General features: G+C 36.8%; 1 long non-coding RNA gene across 1 annotated transcript in view; it reads left to right on the plus strand.

Annotated features, from left to right (window-relative positions):
• LOC127497540 (uncharacterized) overlaps window positions 1-18,739 on the plus strand; it is a 35,286-nt gene that overhangs the window by 7,269 nt on the left and 9,278 nt on the right. The window lies entirely within an intron of this gene.

The raw sequence follows: 18,739 nt of genomic DNA on the forward strand, positions 1-18,739 counted from the left end.
TCATACAATATATCTCTTTCTTTTTAGTTGGTGTTATAAAAATTCTTTAGGTGCGTGAAATGATTAAACAATCATAATAAAAGGAGATGATGATCTACACAAATACTCTATTACTTGCTTTTATTTATTAATTTTAGGGAATAAAAGAGACACTGATGTTCATCATCTTATTGTATTATGATAGTACATTTTGTAAAAAATAATAATGTGAACAGTTTAAAGTCACCATGAAATTAAAACTGGCACTTCTTATTTTTCTTAAAGGAATATTGCAGCATTTATTATAAATGATCTTTTCACTAACCTTTCACTCACATGTGAGATCACAGCCATAGCAAACCACAATAATCCAATCAATTCCCAATGGACAAAATCAAATCCTGCCCTACATTTTTTTTTCTTGTTTAAGAAGAATTTACACTCAGATATATACTGATGAGCCAAAACATTATGACCACCTGACTAATATGCTGTTGGTCCGCCGCATGCTGCCAAAACAGTGCCAACTCACCAAGGCATGGACTCTACAAGACCCCTGAAGGTGTCCTGTGGTATCTGGCACCATGACGTTAGCAGCAGATCCTTCAAGTCCTGAAAGCCACCTCAAGTGAGGTGGAGCTGCTGTGGATTGAACTTGTAGGTCCATCACATCCCACAGAAGCTCAATTGTATTGAGAGAGATCTGTGGAATTTAGAGGCCAGGGCAACACCTTGAACTGTTCATGATGTTCCTCAAACCATTGCTAAACAATGTGTGCAGTGTGGCGGGGTGCATTATCTTGCTGAAAGAGGCCACTTCCACCAGGGAACATCATTGTCATGAGGGGTGTACCTGGTCTGCAACAATGTTTAGGTAGGTAGCATGAGTCAAATTTACATCCACATGAATGGCCGGACCCAGAGTTTCCCAGCAGAACATTGCCCAGAGCATCACACTCCCTCCACTGGCTTGTCGTCATCCCACAGTGCATCCTGGTACTATCACTTCCACAAGTAAATGGTACACGCATAGACAGCCGTCCATGTGATGTAAAAGAAAATGGGACTCATCGGACCAGGCGACCTTCTGCCATTGCTTCAAGGTCCAGTTCAGACGCTAATGTGCCGATTGTAGGCGCATAGGCACTCTGATTGGTCTGTGGTTATGCAGCCCCATACGCAGTAGAGTGCGATGCACTGTGTTGTGATTATTCCTGCCATAATCATCATTAAAATTTTGTGTGACTTGTGTCAGAGTAGACCTTCTGTTGGCTAGAACCGGACAGGATAGCCTTTGTTGCCCTTGTGCATCAATGAGTCACAGGTGCCCAACATCCTCTTACCAGTTTGTCCCTCTCGGACCACTATTGGTAAATTCTCACCACTGCTGACCGGGTGCAACCCACAGGCCTTGCCATTTCGGAGATACTCTGACCCAGTCGCCTTGCCATAACAATTTGGCCCTTGTCAAAGTCACTCAGATCTTTATTCCTGCCGATTTATCCTACATCTAAAACGCTGATTACAAGAACCGATTGTTTGCTTACCATCTAATCTACCCAGACCTTAATATGTGGCCTTGTTAGAAGATGCTCAATGATATTTGCTTCACCTGTGACTGGTCATAATGTTTTGGCTCATTAGTGTAAGTCACATTAGAGACAAAAAGACTATCACAAACTCCATTTCATGCCTTAAAAAAATATATTGATCTCTGGTGTGAGAATATTAAGTGTTATGAGCTGAAATAATAATATAATCTTAAATAATGCTTTTAAATATCTTTGATCTCCCCCACCCAAAACTAGTCTACATTTTATGATTTGCTTATTTTTCAAGTTCTGTATGTACATAGCAAATGTACTGGTTGTTCTCTGTGTACTTACTTGTTCCTATATTACACTGACTGTACCATGATGGTGTGGCCCTAATTTCTATTGCCTTTGGTTTCTAAGTGGGCGGAGCCATTGGGCTCAAAGATACAGTACATCTCAGCTTCCTCTAATGCTGCATGTGGGAAAACAGCTCTTGTTCTGCTGCAGTTATTCTTATATCAATTATAATTCTGCTTGTTGGTAAGATTGTTATTCTCTACAGTACCTTTTGCCTCCTTAAAGTTTATCCTGAGGACTAGTAGACCAGATATATAATCCACCTTCATCAGGTTTTTCCAATAAATAAGAGTGTAAGTTCACCATATAGTCTTTTCTTTTGTGGCTGACCACTAAGTTCTTTTTTGCTCCTCTGAGGAGTTCATTCGCAAGCACCATTGGTGACACCCACCGGCTTTTCCAGAGGGGGATGTGTGATAGAGTAGTTGGTTGCTCGTTTCTGGGTCGTCCAGCTAAAGATGACCTGGGGCAACAGGACTGGACAGAGATATCACAGGCCATGACCTCAGGCACTGGTAAACTGAGGCAGGTCTTTGGCCCAGCAGTGCCATCTCACATTTAAGTAAAGTCCATGTGATAGACCCAGCTACAGAGACTGCAAGTTATTGGGTCTGAATGGTGCTAATACGCTGGGCTGGTTGGATGCGGGTTGGAATTCTGGTGTCCTATTAATACTAGCCGGGAGAATCATATCAGGTTAGAAGTTCAGGCTTTCATTGTGGACTGTTCTGAGGTAATCGGATCTGAAGGTCTTCCTTATAGTCACTCAACACTGCAATGAAGATTGTTAGAATAATAGACTGAGGAGAGGAGATGATTGCCTCAGTGCCTGTAACACTTAGCAGGTAAAGGAGAATATAGTACATGGTAGGATGGTGGTATTCTTTGAGTAAACGTAACTTTTTCATTTGTATGTTCTGTCTCATAGAGCTTGAGCAGGGCATTTTATTTATTTCTAACAGTAATCCAGCACCAGGAAAGATTTTTCATCCCAAGAAGTCGCTCAGTCACCAATGTGACTGGTGTACTGTACGTTGCATTAGATAAAAGTGTCTGTTAAGTGATAAATTATAAATGTTTTTTTTAATCTATTTTTTGTTAATAAAACACTCAAAAACAACAATTTTGGACTAACCATGTGCAGTCCAGCTTTCCTAATGTATAGACCCAAATGAAAGCTGGTGTCTCATTCAATTATGTCCCCGGGACATGTCCCCTTTAGGCCCCCTTTTTTCTGAGGGATCGCCTCATAGTGCTAATTGGGTCTCGTCTCACACCAGGTTGATTGGACTTGACACTTAGTGCAGGGTGAGAGCTCCAAAATTCACTGGAGCAAAGAGAGGGAAAAAACAATCAAAATTGAATTACTGACCAGTAAATTTGCTAATTATAGTCCATTAGCCCGAGCACAGAGAGGTGTGAAGACAATCCAGAGACACACGCCTCAATGAGACTCCTGACACTTTGACCTAGATTACCCAGAGGACGTGTTTAATATGCACACTATGTGTGTCTGTGGGCTATATTCATGGCACTTTTTGATCTTTAACATGGAATTGGAAAAAATATACCCTGCAATTCATAAAATGACCACAATCCTTACATCAGTGCACTGTTTGTAACAATGTGTGTTTGTGTGTAAGTTTATTTGATCAAAAATACAGTGAAATAGTAATATTGTGATTATTACAACTTAAAGTAATGTTTTCTAATGCATTATATTTTAAAATTATTGCTGTGATGGCAAAGCTGAATTTTCAGCAGCCATTACTCCAGTCTTCAGTATCACATGATCCTTCAGAAATCATTTTCATATGCTGATTTTGTGCTCAAAAATTTCTTATTAATGTTGAAAAGAGTTGTGCTGCTTAGTATTTCTTAATATTTAGCAGCACAAATATTAATGTTCTTAATATTCCTGTCTTCGTTTTGAACAACATATCTAATGCTTCATAATTTTAAACCTAATTTATGTTTTAATTGTGGCTTAAGTGTCCTAAACTTTTAGGCTACTGTATTTTGAAGTAATAAAGGAGAAGTTCAAGTTCAATATCATGTTAAATTCCATCATAGAAAAACAGCAACTGAACATTTGTCTGTCTCTCATGTTTCATTCTCTGTCTAGGACTGTAGAACAGCTCTCAAAGCTTTTACAACAGAAATGTAATTTTTTGAAGCTTCACAAGTGGAAATAACAGTAGTGCCTTATGAAGAGGTTGGTCTATGTTTTTAAGTAGGCTTTTTTCACCCTTCCTACCATCATTCTTTCACTGTCACTTGTTTGTTTTGCCCTGTCTGTGAGTTGAACCATTCAGGGATGAACCAGGTCATATTATCTTGTGATCTAGAGGAGTAGAAAGATAGATATTCCCACATAGGTCACTATACATAACACCAGCACTTAAGAGGACTGTTCTGGTGTGATCTTTTGTTCTGCTCCTGACACTCACCTCTTCTCCTAGAAGTTAAACCCATTTGAGTGTGCAGTATATCAATTAAACAGCTCCTCTTCTGTCCTTTGGAGGGGGTGGGGTTACAGGTCCAAATATTTACATTAGGGCATATCAGTTTGACGACTGTGTGGCGGAGCGGAGAGAAGGGCCATTTGGTGCAGCAGAGAGGCCATTAGCAGAGTTAAATGGCTAGAAAGAATCTGGACCAGACAGCTTTCCACACAGGATCATTCGACCGCAACCATGTAGCTGGATAAATACTTCCGTTATGTAGTAAATACAGTCATGAACAAAGACTTGGTTTGTAAATTAGTTTGTTGATGAGGAAGCACCTTTTCAACACCTTTGCATTTGCAGTTTAGGAGGGTAAATGGAGTTGAATGTTGTAATGAACAAGTCCTATACACCATCTACCCCCAAATGTCAGCATAATGTCTAATGTAATAAACTATATATATATATATATGTATGTGTGTGTGTGTGTGTGAGAGAGAGAGAGAGTTTATTACATTACAGTTTAAACACATACTTTTAATATGAAAATGGACAAACCCAGTGATTAGGTTGTTTTAACCCAGCGGTTGGGTTAAATGTTTGCCCAACCTGCTGGGTAGTTTTATTTAAATCAACTTTTGTTTACAAATTTCTGTATTGCTTGCTTAAAATGTACCCAAGATATGTTGGAAATTAACATTTATTAATATGTTTAATAAATGAACATTTATTAATAAGTTTAATGAATAATCAAACAATAAACATTTATTATTATAACATTTATTATTATAACATATAATTTATTTTTATTACAATAACATTAAATTGCTTATTAATAAATTTTCACCTTTTGATGACTATTTTTGTCTCTAGTAATTATGTGTCTGATTTTGGGTTCATTTTAAGCCAGCCATATACAATAGTAATTTTTAAACAACAGTTGGGTTAAATAAAACTACCTAGCATGTTGGGCAAACATTTAACCCAACCGCTGGGTTCCATTTTCAACCCAACTTGGGTTGTTTTTAACCCAGCATTTTTTTTAAAGTGTGGCTTTGGCTTTATTGTCAGCCTTAGGGAGAAAAAAAAATTCTCCCCAAGGCTGCCAAAAGCAAAGCCAATGCTATTTTATTTTACGAGCTGTTCTGATTCAGTTATAGTTCAGGAGAGCCACTAGTTTAAGCCTTGGCCCTTTTTTAAGTACACTCTGCTATCTTTTGTACCATCTTCCTTATCCTTTCTGGCTGGCAAGGCTGTGTTTTTGTTCATCCACCTTATGGTAGGCATTGGTGTTAAAATGTTTTGCATTTATTATTTCTGGAATCGAACAAAGTTATAATCAAATTACAAAAAGTAAAGAGCTTGAAGTGTTTGCTTCTTGTCAGGGACAGAGGGAGGGAAATAATTTGATGAGAAATTTATTTATATTTTATTTCACTTTTAAAATTGTTACTTTTTTTTTTTTTTTTTTTTTTTTTAAATCAAATAAGCGCAGCCTTTGTGAGGATAAGAGATTTCTTTTAAAAACATTAACCCCCGGTTTCACAGACAAGACTTAAGCTAGTCCCAGACTAGCTGTTTTAAAGCAACTTGCACTGACATATCTTAAAATGTCACTGCCATTGTTTTGTCTCAAGATGCACACCATTAATGTTAAGGCATGTTTATAAAAGCTACTCAAATGCCCTAATTGAACTAAGGCCTAATCCAGTCTAAGCCCTGTCTGTGAAACCAGGCCTAAGAGTCTTACTGGCCCCATACTTTTAGGTAGTGCATATGCCAGAACTTATACAAATCTGGTAATGATGTCCAACACTAGTTTGTGAGACAGTAAATAATCTTAAATCCTGACATTGGATCAGATATCTTTCCTATAAGTAAATCTTACAAATATGCAGCTAAAAACACAAGACTACAAACGCATGTGAAATTCACAAGGTTAAAGCCTTACATATTCCTAAACTCACTGAACCCTCACAGGGGTGAGAGCTAAATGCCAGCAGCAATGAGAAGACTTCTTTTAGATTTATAGATATAGATAGTTTATAGATTTCCTTGGGCAAAATTACATTTAATAATATAAGTAAATAGGGTTGGTTGAAACTGGAACTTTGTAAGTCAATAAGTCAACAATATTAAAATGGCTTTGACTGAGTTATTTGAGGTTAGAAAGTATTACATTCATCTTCAGTCTTACTTACAGAGGACCAAATTGATATATCAGGGATTCAATTCTTCTGAATGTAAGTGTTCAGACATTGTAACATTTTTAACTTGATCATGGACATTTTGTTTGTAAAATAACTGCAGGGGAAATCAGCAGACACACGACTTCTCTCTTTCAAAGTGCCCTAGCTGCTTCCTAATTATGTCCTTTGATGCACAGAGAACTGTTCTCCCTCTTCTCATTGGTTTGGTCTCCTCTTCGCATTTATCGCTGCTCTGGGTGTTGTAAACTCTGCTGCATCAGTGATGGATCTCCATCTGTAACATTCTGTGCCCAGCTTGAGATGACTGTGCAGACAGGGACAACGCACTGGCCTGGAGTGACTCCAGAATAGTTAGGCTGCTGTGGATCCTCTGCATTAGAAAGATTATTGTTTATCCCTCTCCTCTCACAGTGACATCTCTGCTCTTGTGAAATTATGAACGCTGTACAATTCCCCTCCAGGTTGCTTTTCTGTTTTGTGAGGTGTGAACGTGAGCGTAGGTGGAGGATAAAAGATGGTCTTCGAAGAACGTCATTAGATAAGTCATGACCTAGAGAGGCATATCTGACCCCTGAGGCACAAATAAATGCAATGGACGTTATCTTATATCTTATTATTTCCTATCAGACCATTTGTAACAACAGGAAACGACGACTACTACTACTACTACTACTACTACTACTAGTAATTTCATTCTCGCATAGGTCAAGCAGCATGTGTTAACAGGCACAATTTTCCTGTACTTATTGCATTGTTTTGCTTTTTTAGTTCCTGTTGTTTAATGCTGTAATCTTTTGAAGATTTTAATAGCGATGCATGTTAAATCAGTATCATAATGTTATTGGAAGACATTATCATTAATCATCGATTACATTTCCATTTATGCATTTAGCACATACTTTCTTCAAAAGCGACTTACAAAAGAGGAGCAAAAACAATTTTTCCATGAGCCAACAGTATTCGTAATATAAAATGCCGGCTTTATTAGACAACTATAGGAAGCAACTCTTTAGCTAATCTCAAAATTAACAAGCATTGTTCAACCTGTACATGTTGTGATGTGCAAATTCACTTGAAGCATTTATTAGTCATTTAAATCATCATTTTAATATTGGCCATTTATTGGTTATTGGTTATCCATTACATGAAAATGTTAGACTTATCAGTATCGGCCAAATTTTTATTATCGGTGTAACCCTATAGGTTTTAAATAATATTTCTGATTTCAATATTTCTTCTCAATAATTGATTCTCATTAATAATTGCTAGACTAATTTCAGAATGTATGCTAGTAATTTCAGAAATTGAATTTCTTTGTAATTTGGTACATTTTTAGTAAACTAATGTCTTAAAGAAATGTCTGCAAATTTGCCTGCATTATTTTTATAAAAAATAAATCAAAGTTTAATTCTACTGACTCACTTGAAAAGGTTTTTAAGAAAGTCAGTCTTGTTTAAGATGCATTTTTATTAAAGGGTTAGTTCACACAAAATTGAAAATTATGTCATTAATTACTCACCCTCATGTCGTTCCACACCCGTAAGACCTTCGTTCATCTTCGGAACACAAATTAAGATATTTTTGATAACATCCGATGGCTCAGTGGGGCCAGCAATAACACTTCCTTTTTCAATGTCCATAAAGCTACTAAAAACATATTTAAAACAGTTCATGTGACCGCCACAGTGGTTCAACTTTAATATTATAAAGTGACGAGAATACTTTTTGTGCACCAAAAATAACAAAGTAGCGACTTTATTCCACAATATCTAGTGATGGGCGATTACAAAACACTGAAGCTTCGAAGCTTTACGAATCATTTGTTTTGAATCAGTGGTTCAGAGCACCAAAATCCAATGATTTCAGTAAACGAGGCTTCGTCACGTCATAAGTGTTTCGAAATTTCAATAGTTCACGTGACTCTGGCAGTTTGATACATGCTCCGAACCATTGATTCGAAACAAAAGATTCGTTAAGCTTCGATCCTTCATGAAGCACTGTTTTGAAATCGCCCATCACTAGATATTGTTGAATAAAGTTGCTATTTTGTTATTTTTGGCGCACAAAAAGTATTCTAGTCGCTTTATAATATTAAGATTGAACCACTGTAGTCACATGAACTGTTTTAAATATGTTTTTATTAGCTTTCTGGACATTGAAAAAGGGAGTGTTATTGCTGGCGATGCAGGCCTTACTGAGCCATCGGATTTTATCAAAAATATCTTAATTTGTGTTCCGAAGATGAACAAAGGTCTTACGGGTGTGGAACGACATGAGGGGGAGTAATAAATGACAGAATTTTCATTTTTGGGTGAACTAACCCTTTAACAAATGCATCTTAAATATCTTGTATTTTTTCTATTATAGTTTAACCTGGATTAAGTATGAAAACAGCTGTAGAAACTAGCATGATGTTAAAAACAAATGGGATGGTTAGCTATGGAGGAATGTGTGGATAAGCAAACATTTGCCAAAAACTGACCTTGTTTTAAGTTCCCTAATTAAATGCCTCCTCCTGAGTCGCACTGTTGGTTAAAAAGACTGCCATGATGAATCTTCAAGGCATCGCTGTCATCCAGTCAAATCAACTCAAAAACCCAATTATCGTGATGAGACACAGGTTGTAATGCTGGTTAAAGTTGGTTTGGTTGCACACGCTGGCTCATATTTTAAAAAGCACACTAGAGGGAAAGAACTGAATTTCCAATTATAATAACAAGAATATTCTCATATAAGGGCAGACAGCAGCAGAAAAAATTGCTTTTTTATTCTGCATGATTTGGCAACTTAAGGAGGTCAAGACGTAAATTTGTGTAGCCTTGAGCTATATTAAGTCTGCACAACAGCAGGAAGGGGGATGAGGGCTTTGTCTTTTAACATGAACACTGGATGTTGCTGCATGTACTCTGGTGTGCTCACTATGTCTCTCAGTCTCCCTTCAGGTAACATGAGAGCATGGCCTTTTGAATACCTCAGGGAATGTCAATTTAGAGTGTGTTTATTAGTGTATTTGGTGCCAGAACAAATTTAGGAAATAACATGTCATTAAATCATCTATGTTTCAAAGAGCACCTAAGGGAGGTAGGTGAAAAATATAAAAAATAAAATTTATTAAAAAAATAAAAAGTATAGAGATGTGAAGATTGGAAGATTGTATTATCACAGCATGTATCTGTCAGTTTGTATCTGTAGTATCAGTGTTTCCCCTTAGTTTGCCCTTAGAAATATGAATAACAGATTTTTTTTTTTTTTTTTTTTAAGAAATATGAGTCAAATATATGTATTTATATTCTGTTAGATTGTTACACTACCATTCAGAAGTTTGGGTTCAGTAAGGTTTTGTTTTGTTTTTTTAAAGAAGTTAATGCTTTTATTTAAAAAGAATGCATCAAAGGTGTCAGTTAAGACAAAAGGTTTCTATTTCAGTTAAATGCTGTCCTTTTGAACTTTCTATTCGTCAAAGAATCCTGATTCAATATTAAGCATCAAATCTGTTTTCAACATTGATAACAAGAAGAAATGTTTCTTGAGCACCAAATCAGCATATTAGAATGATTTCTGAAGGACTGTGGGATGCTGAAAACTAGAGTAATGGCTGTTAAAAATTTAGCTTTACCATAACAGGAATAAATAAAATTTTAAAATATATTAAAATACAAAACGATTATTTTAAATTATTTCACAAGATTACATTATTTACTGTATTTTTGATCAAATAAATACAGCCTTGGTGAGCATAACGGACGTCTTATATAAACAATAATATTACAGACTCCAAACTTTTGAAAGGTAGAGATTATGGTAACACTTTATTCATTAGTTAACATTAGTTAACTACATTAACATGAACTAATAATGAACTGCACTTATACAGCATTTATTAATCGTTGTTGATGTTAATTTCAACATTTACTAATACATTATTACATTTTTGTTAACATTAGTTAATGCACTGTGAACTAACATGAACAAACAATGAACAACTGTATTTTCAACTAACGTTAACGAAGATTAGTAAATACAGTAACAAATGTATTGCTCATGGTTAGTTAATACATTAACTAATGTTTAACTAATGAAACTTACTGTAAAGTGTTACCAAATATTTTTATGTGTAGAGGGGCAGGATATTTGCAGTTATCTTTTTACATGCCCAAATAATTGAATTAGTGGCTGGACTTCGCCATGCTGCACAAGATGCAAGCACTAGGAAGAACAAGCCAGATTCCCTGCACCCTGTCTCCACAGATCCTGTCACTGTCAGTGGATCCCAGGCTCCTCGTCCTGAGAAACAGCCCAGCCAAGCGGGCAGGATTGTACACCAATCCACCCAACGAACCCCAGGCTTTTCGTTTGGATCTATTCTATAGCCCCGCCCTCTCACCCTAAGCCATTCATGCAGTCTGTGCATGACAGTTTCATACATCCCCTGCCAAAAATATTTCCTGGATGCACCGTGATACATGACGCTATCAGCTTCCTGACCTCGGAGTTTGTCTCACACTTTTTTTTTTTTTTTTTTTTTTTTTTTTTTTAATCCGAGCATGTCAACAGTTTCTTACCGGCTTTCGAGATGCTGCCCCCTCAGTGTGCGTTCTTGCGCCTGTACGGCCTCATGACATTTGTTTGTATGTCTATTTGATTCCACTCCATGAACACGTTCTTATAGATGCACTCCATAAGATAAAGAGAAGCACAGGGTCTTGTCATTCCTCCACAGCTTAATCAGGAGCTACACAGAGGAGAGGAGCGCAGCGGCACGGACCTTCCTGATCATTCTAATGAGGACCCCTGGCAATGCAGTCAGCGAAGTATAATTGACTTGTTCGTCTCTTATTTTCATAATAGACACTCCCTGACCCAGAGCACATTTAGTTTGCTATGAGAGATGTCAGAAAGCATTGGAAGTTTCCTCTGCACACCCATTAAATCTGAAGGCATGCCACCCTTTCTTCGGCCAGCCAGCACCGTCATTGGCTGCCCAGCTTATTATGCAGATGGAAAATGTAAGTAAATGATTCCCAGATTGGCCGAAAAACCTACGTGCCTGTACACACCCTGCGCCCCCTCCACCCTGGAGCCTATTCTGGGATCCAACCAGGCCCAAAACAAAAAAATGCAGTTCTTTTGCTCTGAAAAAAATAAAAAATTACATATAAATAATGAAAGCGCTGCAGTGCCCCTCGACGAGAAAACCTGGTGAAGCGTGTGGATGTCATTGTTGTTGCAACAAGGCCTGCCATCTACCTTTCAGGACCAATTGAAATCAAATTACATATTTTTTGTGGAGGTAAGGGTTAGCCAGTGAGGGTGAGCCCTGGATCTCTGTCCCTGCTAGCTGATATGAAACAGAACAGCTGTGGATATCAATGCCCCCGCGCAATTCTCCACTGACCGTGTCTGCTGCGATTTTTGGAGATGTCGCATTCATTGCTATGGGCGGCCGTAATACGATACATCCTCATACATCTGGCATTGAGAACACAGAATTAGATCATTATCACTTAAATAAACCTACTACTGGCACATTTTAAAATGTCTGCAAGTAATTTACAGCTTTGCAAGTATTCGACATCCTCTATTTCCTTGCACACATAGAGTCCTATAAAATATTACCCCTCTAATAGGTTTTTTGCATTGAAAGTATGAGGAACAGCCTTATTTCCTTCTATACTTTCTGTGTCATTTAATGAGATGATTGTGTCTTCCATGTGCCTTCATTGAACTTTTATTTTGTGGTCGGCTTTCTATTGCTCGTGGCACGGCGGCTGAGACGCAGGGACATCATTAAAGTAATTACTACAAGCTCTAGTAGTTGCAGGAAAATATGGTGGGGGTAATCTTTTTTTTTTTTTTTTCCCCACAGACAAAAAACTTCTTTTTTATTTCACCAAACATTCAGCTCTGCCATGATTATTAGATCAGACAGGACCCATTACATTTCTTGGACCTGTTAAGGAAATGATAGAAATGGGGAAAGGGATGGAAAGTCCTGGTGATGGTGCACCTTCTATTCAGTCATTATCAGAATATTTAGAATATTGTCAGAATTTCTGCTTTCAACCGGAGTGACGATTTGTTGCCAAAAATATCGATATTTAGATATGTATCGATTCTAAAATATCTGAAACGGTTACGATACTGCTTTTCTGCCATATCGATACACCGATACCAGCTGCGTGTTCTTGCTCTCTTCTTTCTTTTCTCTTCTTTTAAAATGCCCGTCTTGCAGAGTATACAGGTAATATAGTCAGTTTTGGAATGGAAATAGTTGAGAAAACGCATGTCGTGTAACAGTATATTGGATCTGTGCATAAGCTCTTAAAGTGACAGCAGCCTAATAAACCTGCTGCTGTCTGTTATGTTAAAGAACAAAAGACAGAGAAAATCACTCGCTGCTCTTGACTGAATAAGGTTTGTAACTTTAATTGTAAGGATTAAATCTGTATTTAATTTTCATAGTGAAGACTATCCACTGTTATTTTACATTTGATTACTTACCTGAATACTTCTGTTAGACCCACCTGAAAAAACATGAAGCCATGTTTACTTCATTTGTCTCTTTATTCTATTTGTGCTATCGTTTACAATTTGTTTATTTGTTTTTATTTTATTACTGACTGTTTACTTGTCTTTTTTTTTTGTTGTAAATTTAGGTCAATGAATCAAATAAAGCCTCCTTGTGCTGTTGTGTAAGCTATTGCAACAAAATTACCCAAATTATCAAAAAAATATGAGATAAATGATCTGTATGGCGGTATATATGGCAATTTTCACTGTGGTGTCGAATTTGGTATCGAATATCGATATTTTTATCGTATCGAAGTTGGAAATTCCAGTATGACGAGACTACTGTAGTGTGCAACACTCTTGTTCTGGTAAAAGTAAAAAATCCCATTCATTTTCCTTCATTAAGGAAATTACATCTATAGAAGTTTTTTAGACCTACCATGAGCTCTGAGGTTACTAATTGATGGTTTATGCTTTTGTTGAAGTCATCAGTAATTTAAACTTATTTAAAAAAATAGGCTAAAACAAATTTAATAGCCAGGGGAATAACTACACCACCCATGAATCATAAAGAATCCACCAAAGAATTGTGGCATCAAATCAGGATACAAGAACAGATTTTCGTGTAATCCAGTTTTTGGAATGGAAAAATAATAAAGCTTCACTTAACAGTGACATACTCTTTGACACATGCTATTCATATCACTTTTTCAGTCACAGGGTAGCTACATTTATTCCTGTTTAGATTTACGATGAAAAGTGTGTGTGCTTGCTTGTTTGTTCATATGCATTTGTGTGAGATAAAGAGAGAACGAACTAGTGTATGAGGGCAAAAATATAAACAATCTGAATGCACAGAGCTTCTTTTCTCGTTTCTCCTCTCTCAAGGCTTTGGCCTTGATGCAGACTAGCAGTACAGGTCACACTCTGCCTTGTTTCACCAGCACTTTTCGGTGGCTTATTTATAACGTCCTTGAAACTGAGTAACACTCATATAAGAGTTTGTACTAACTGGGCATTTTAAAGAAGGCTGCTATTATGAATCAAAAATGCTTCTCTCACTGTAACCACATTTGCATGTGATGGTTTGTCCTCGGGAAATATTTTAAATTTTACTTTTCAGTCAGTTTGAAAGAGCACTACGACCATAAAGAAGCGAATTCAGCAAAGGAGGGTGGTTTGCATTCATTAATTGGAGATAGAAAGAAAATTACATATTAATTAATGACTTGCAGTCTCTAAGATTACTTGACATTGAACTGAACTGTTGTTTGCCACAAAATACCATGCCTGATTTTAAATAGATGATCTTATTAAACCTCTACATAATAAAGCTGTTCTGTCAAGAGTTTGTTCACCAGAGAAGTGGGGCTAGTGATCAAGAAGGGCTCCTCAAAATATGCTTACATTTTTATGAAAAAGAAAACAATGTTTTTTTTACAGACTACACTCACTGTTTTCATCCTTCTGAACTGTCAATATCTCACCCATAAATCTTTCTTCTTTAATTTGGTCACCAGATTCTTTTCCAGTCAGCAATTAATAAGTCACTGAGTGAAATGTTGAAACAGACAGGCTTGGTTTTGAATCCATTTGCAGAAGTTTTATTGAAACAAATTCAAATCAACAGGCAAAGAGATGGTCAAGGATACAGGCTCAGTTCATTGAACAAAATAGACAGTCCAAAGAGGCAACCAAGGTAAAAACAGTAATCCAATAAATGTGATATCCAAGAAACGGGCAAAAGTTCATAACAAGAAACAGTCGCAATTGCAATGGAAAGAAAGCTCCATAAGACTGGCAATAATTAACAAAGTTTTAGTGGAAAGCATAGCTCTTTATCCACAGGTTTCCTACAGCCCATGAGGCCTTGCGTCAAAAGTGGGAGCGTCTTCCGGTTCGAAGTAAACATGCTGGACGCAACACTCTGTTCATTCAACAGTTGAGTCATTCAAGATTTAGCAATCCAAACTTGCGAACGTTTGGCCTTTACTTAAAGACTTACGATTCCAACATCAATATTTGAACAATGTTTTACAGTAAAAAATGTTACAGTACCAGTAATTTATTAATTTATTTCAGGAGTGCACATCAATCATGCTGAATCTAACTGATATTTATATTGACATAAAAAGAGAACACATATCTATTCAGTTGCACCTGCTTCCATTTATTTACGATCACGAGAATCCACGGTAACACTTTAGAATAGGGAACATGTATTCACTATTAACTACGACTTTTCCCTCAATAAACTCCTAATTTACTGCTTATTAATAGTTAGTAAGGTAGTTGTTAAGTTTAGGTATTGGGTAGGATTAAGAATGTAGAATAAGGTCATGCAGAATAAGGCATTAATATGTTCTTAATAATTACTAATAAGCAGCTAATATTCTAGTAATATGCATGCTAATAAGCAACTAGTTAAAATACCCTAAAATAAAGTGTTACCGAATGCACAAAACAACTCCATTAAGGCTTTTAAGTCCAAAGGCTTACACATTTAGAAATATATTGATAAAATACAGGACAATACTTGACAAAATAGGTAAAATCTTTAGTTGAGTTTGACCACCAGAATGAGTTGCGTATTAAGGCAGTGGTTCGTTGAATACCTGAATGTCCAGAGCTGAGAGATGTACGTACCCATTGGATCCCACATTGTTGGAGGATGTGTGGGATGTTTGTTGTGCCTATTGGATCTATTCCATGATTTTCCAGCGAATGGGGGCTACAATCACTGATGAGGGGAGAATGGAATCTTGGTTATTTTGGAAAGATATAGGGTCCAGTGTTTCCCATACATTAATTAGACTGTGGCGGCCCGCCACATTCTAATTTGTCCCACCACAGTCTCAATTAAATGGAAATTAGGCCTATCGCGATATTTAAATAACCATCTGATAATTGTGCTCTTTTATACAGAAAAAGTGGGAGTCATAGAGCAAAAGTACTAGATTAGCACCAATTAAGTTTTCGTGCACTATATTCAAAGTTATCTGAAGCTATTCCATAGCTTCCTGTGAGGGACAGAAGAATATTTACATCGTTAAATTTAAGTTTACGGAAACTCGTCTGTAGCTGTCAATCATTCTTTGTTAAGCACTCAAACAGTGTGTCACGTTCGGTAACGACAGTCAGCACGGTATGTTCCCATTATAATACTTGATATGTAGATAAAGGGCTGTGGATTTGCGTAAAATGACTATCTTGCTGGAGTTTATTGCTGTTTCTGAACGATGACATCATACTGGCTACACGGTGTTTGTTAGATCGCACAACACAGGGACTGTGAATTGGCGTCACGCACAATAACTGGAATTTAAAAGTGAGAAGAAACATATGATTAATAAACTGTTAGATGCAGATAAACACAGGTATTCTCTTTGTGCCGTGAACTTTTCAATGCGCAGCGCAACTACGCGCTGTGACTCCATATTGCTTTAAGCACGTCATTCTGCACCCGGGATGTGCATAAGCAGTTTGTGCTGCTTTTTTGAAGCGTTTCATATTATCATGGTTTTGCACACTGAAAGATTATTAATAGCCTATTTTGTTCTGTCATATCTATCATATATTGTTGCCCCATTAAAAAGCTGCACAATACATTTAAAATAAACGTCTTTTAATCTTACATTATTAATACATATAATTCTTTACATTCACATATATAAATCTAATATAAATATTTTTTTTCCATTTCATAAGAATACAAATAGTAATTTTAAACTTTTATTAACATTTAGATTTTATAAAATTACTGTGCAAAGTTTTTTTTCAAGAATTAGGCTAGCATACTTTTTGCTGCTGAATTATATACTCAGTTTATTTATTTATTTATTTATTTATTTTTGGTCAGCTTATGATTATATATTTTCATTCATTTGTTATGTTTCTCTATAATGAAGTAGTGTGTTTAGTGCATTCTGGATTGTTTAATAAATCAAAGAATGACCATTAATTCCACAAATACAGATGTGTAGATACAGGCCCCCACTAATTATTCTAGAAATAAATTAATTCAACAAAGTTAACCTCTTTTGCTACATATTTTTAATGGTTTAAATGTATACTCTACATGTTTGACCACTTATGAACGATTATGTAGCCTACTATACGTTGTGTACGTGACTAACGTGCCCTACCATCACCAATAAATAAATAACTATTAGAGCACAAAATTGTTTACAAGAGAACAAATTTCTTCATTGATCTAGTAACTTAATTTTGCTCTTAGAATGCACCAGATTTATGCAATTAGATTTAAAATGTACAAAATGTTTCTCCAGGGAAGTGGTCCCCCGGACCCCCTAGAGGAACCGATGTCCACCCACCACAGTCTCATGAAATCCTGTGGGAAACACTGGGGTCATAGCTTCTGGAGAGAGCATCTGCTTTACTGTTCTTGCTTCCAGGATGGTAGGTAGCTGTGAATCGGAATCTGGTGAAGAACAAGACCAACGGGCTTGTCGTGAATTGAGTCTCTTAGCACTCTTGATGTATTCCAAGTTCTTATAGTCGGTTATAACTTGAAATGGATGTTCTGCTCCCTCTCGCCAGTTCTCCATTCCTCCATTGCCGCTTTCATAGAAAATAATTTCTTGTTGCCCACATCGTAATTTCTTTCAGCAGCCATGAGTTTTTTAGAATAGAAGGCACATAGGTACATTCGACCTGGTGTGCCATGTCTTTAAGAGAGAACAGTCCCATGTCGGAAGCGTCTAATTCAATGAGCGCGTTTACACGCACCATCATAATGCTATTATAATGTAATTTTGGCAATATTGCCAAATATAATCATGTAACCGCAATACTTAGATCAAACTAATGTGATTAAGTTCACAAGCGTAGTAACTGTACTCGCATTAAACTGTGGCGTACGGCAATTTGAATCGAAATAAACAGGCATGTAAACACCTTAATCTCCTATTACCACTCTGAACAATGTGCGCATGTGCTTGGATATACACGGATGTCGTGTGTTGTTCACACAACTTTGTGAATGAACTCCGTGACATTATTCTGAAGTTTTCTCTCCGCTCCAAATTGCTAAACTTGCTGCGCAGTCTTTGCTCCGCATCTTCATCCTGAGAAAGCCCAAAGAAACGAGTAGTGAAGCTGGTTTTAAGGGTGTTGAAAGCAATGTTAGCAGATTTGTTCTATTGAAGTTTCTTCAGTTTGTCCTTGAGTAGTGATGTTAGAGAGCCTGCAATGACTCTGTAGTTCCTAATAAATATTCTGTAGAAGTTTGCAAGACCAAGAAATCATTGAAGTTCTTTGACAGTAGTAGGCTGTGGCCATTTGGTGACTGTTTTGACTTTAGTTTGGTCCATCTCCAGTGATGACTGATGATGTATCCCAAGAACATAGTACTAGTGGTATGGAACTCAAATTTTTCAGCTTTGTAGAGCTGGTTCTGTTGGAGCCAAGTTAGTACTGTCTTGACATGTTGAACGTATTCTTTTGTGAATAGATTAGGATGTCATGAATGTATGCCATGACAAAATGGTTTAGAAAGTCTCTGAAGATTTCATTCTATTTATCCCCTTCTCTGATTCGAATAAGGTTGTTGGCACTTTGAAGATCTAGTCTGGTGAAGATACGTGCCTCCCGGAGTTGTTCAAGTGCCGAAAGGACAAGAGAAATGGATATCTGTTCTTTTTTGTGATTGCATTGAGACCTCGATAATCAATGCATGGTC

This window comes from Ctenopharyngodon idella, chromosome 16, assembly GCF_019924925.1.
Source record: "Ctenopharyngodon idella isolate HZGC_01 chromosome 16, HZGC01, whole genome shotgun sequence".
In the NCBI taxonomy this organism is placed as follows: domain Eukaryota; kingdom Metazoa; phylum Chordata; class Actinopteri; order Cypriniformes; family Xenocyprididae; genus Ctenopharyngodon; species Ctenopharyngodon idella.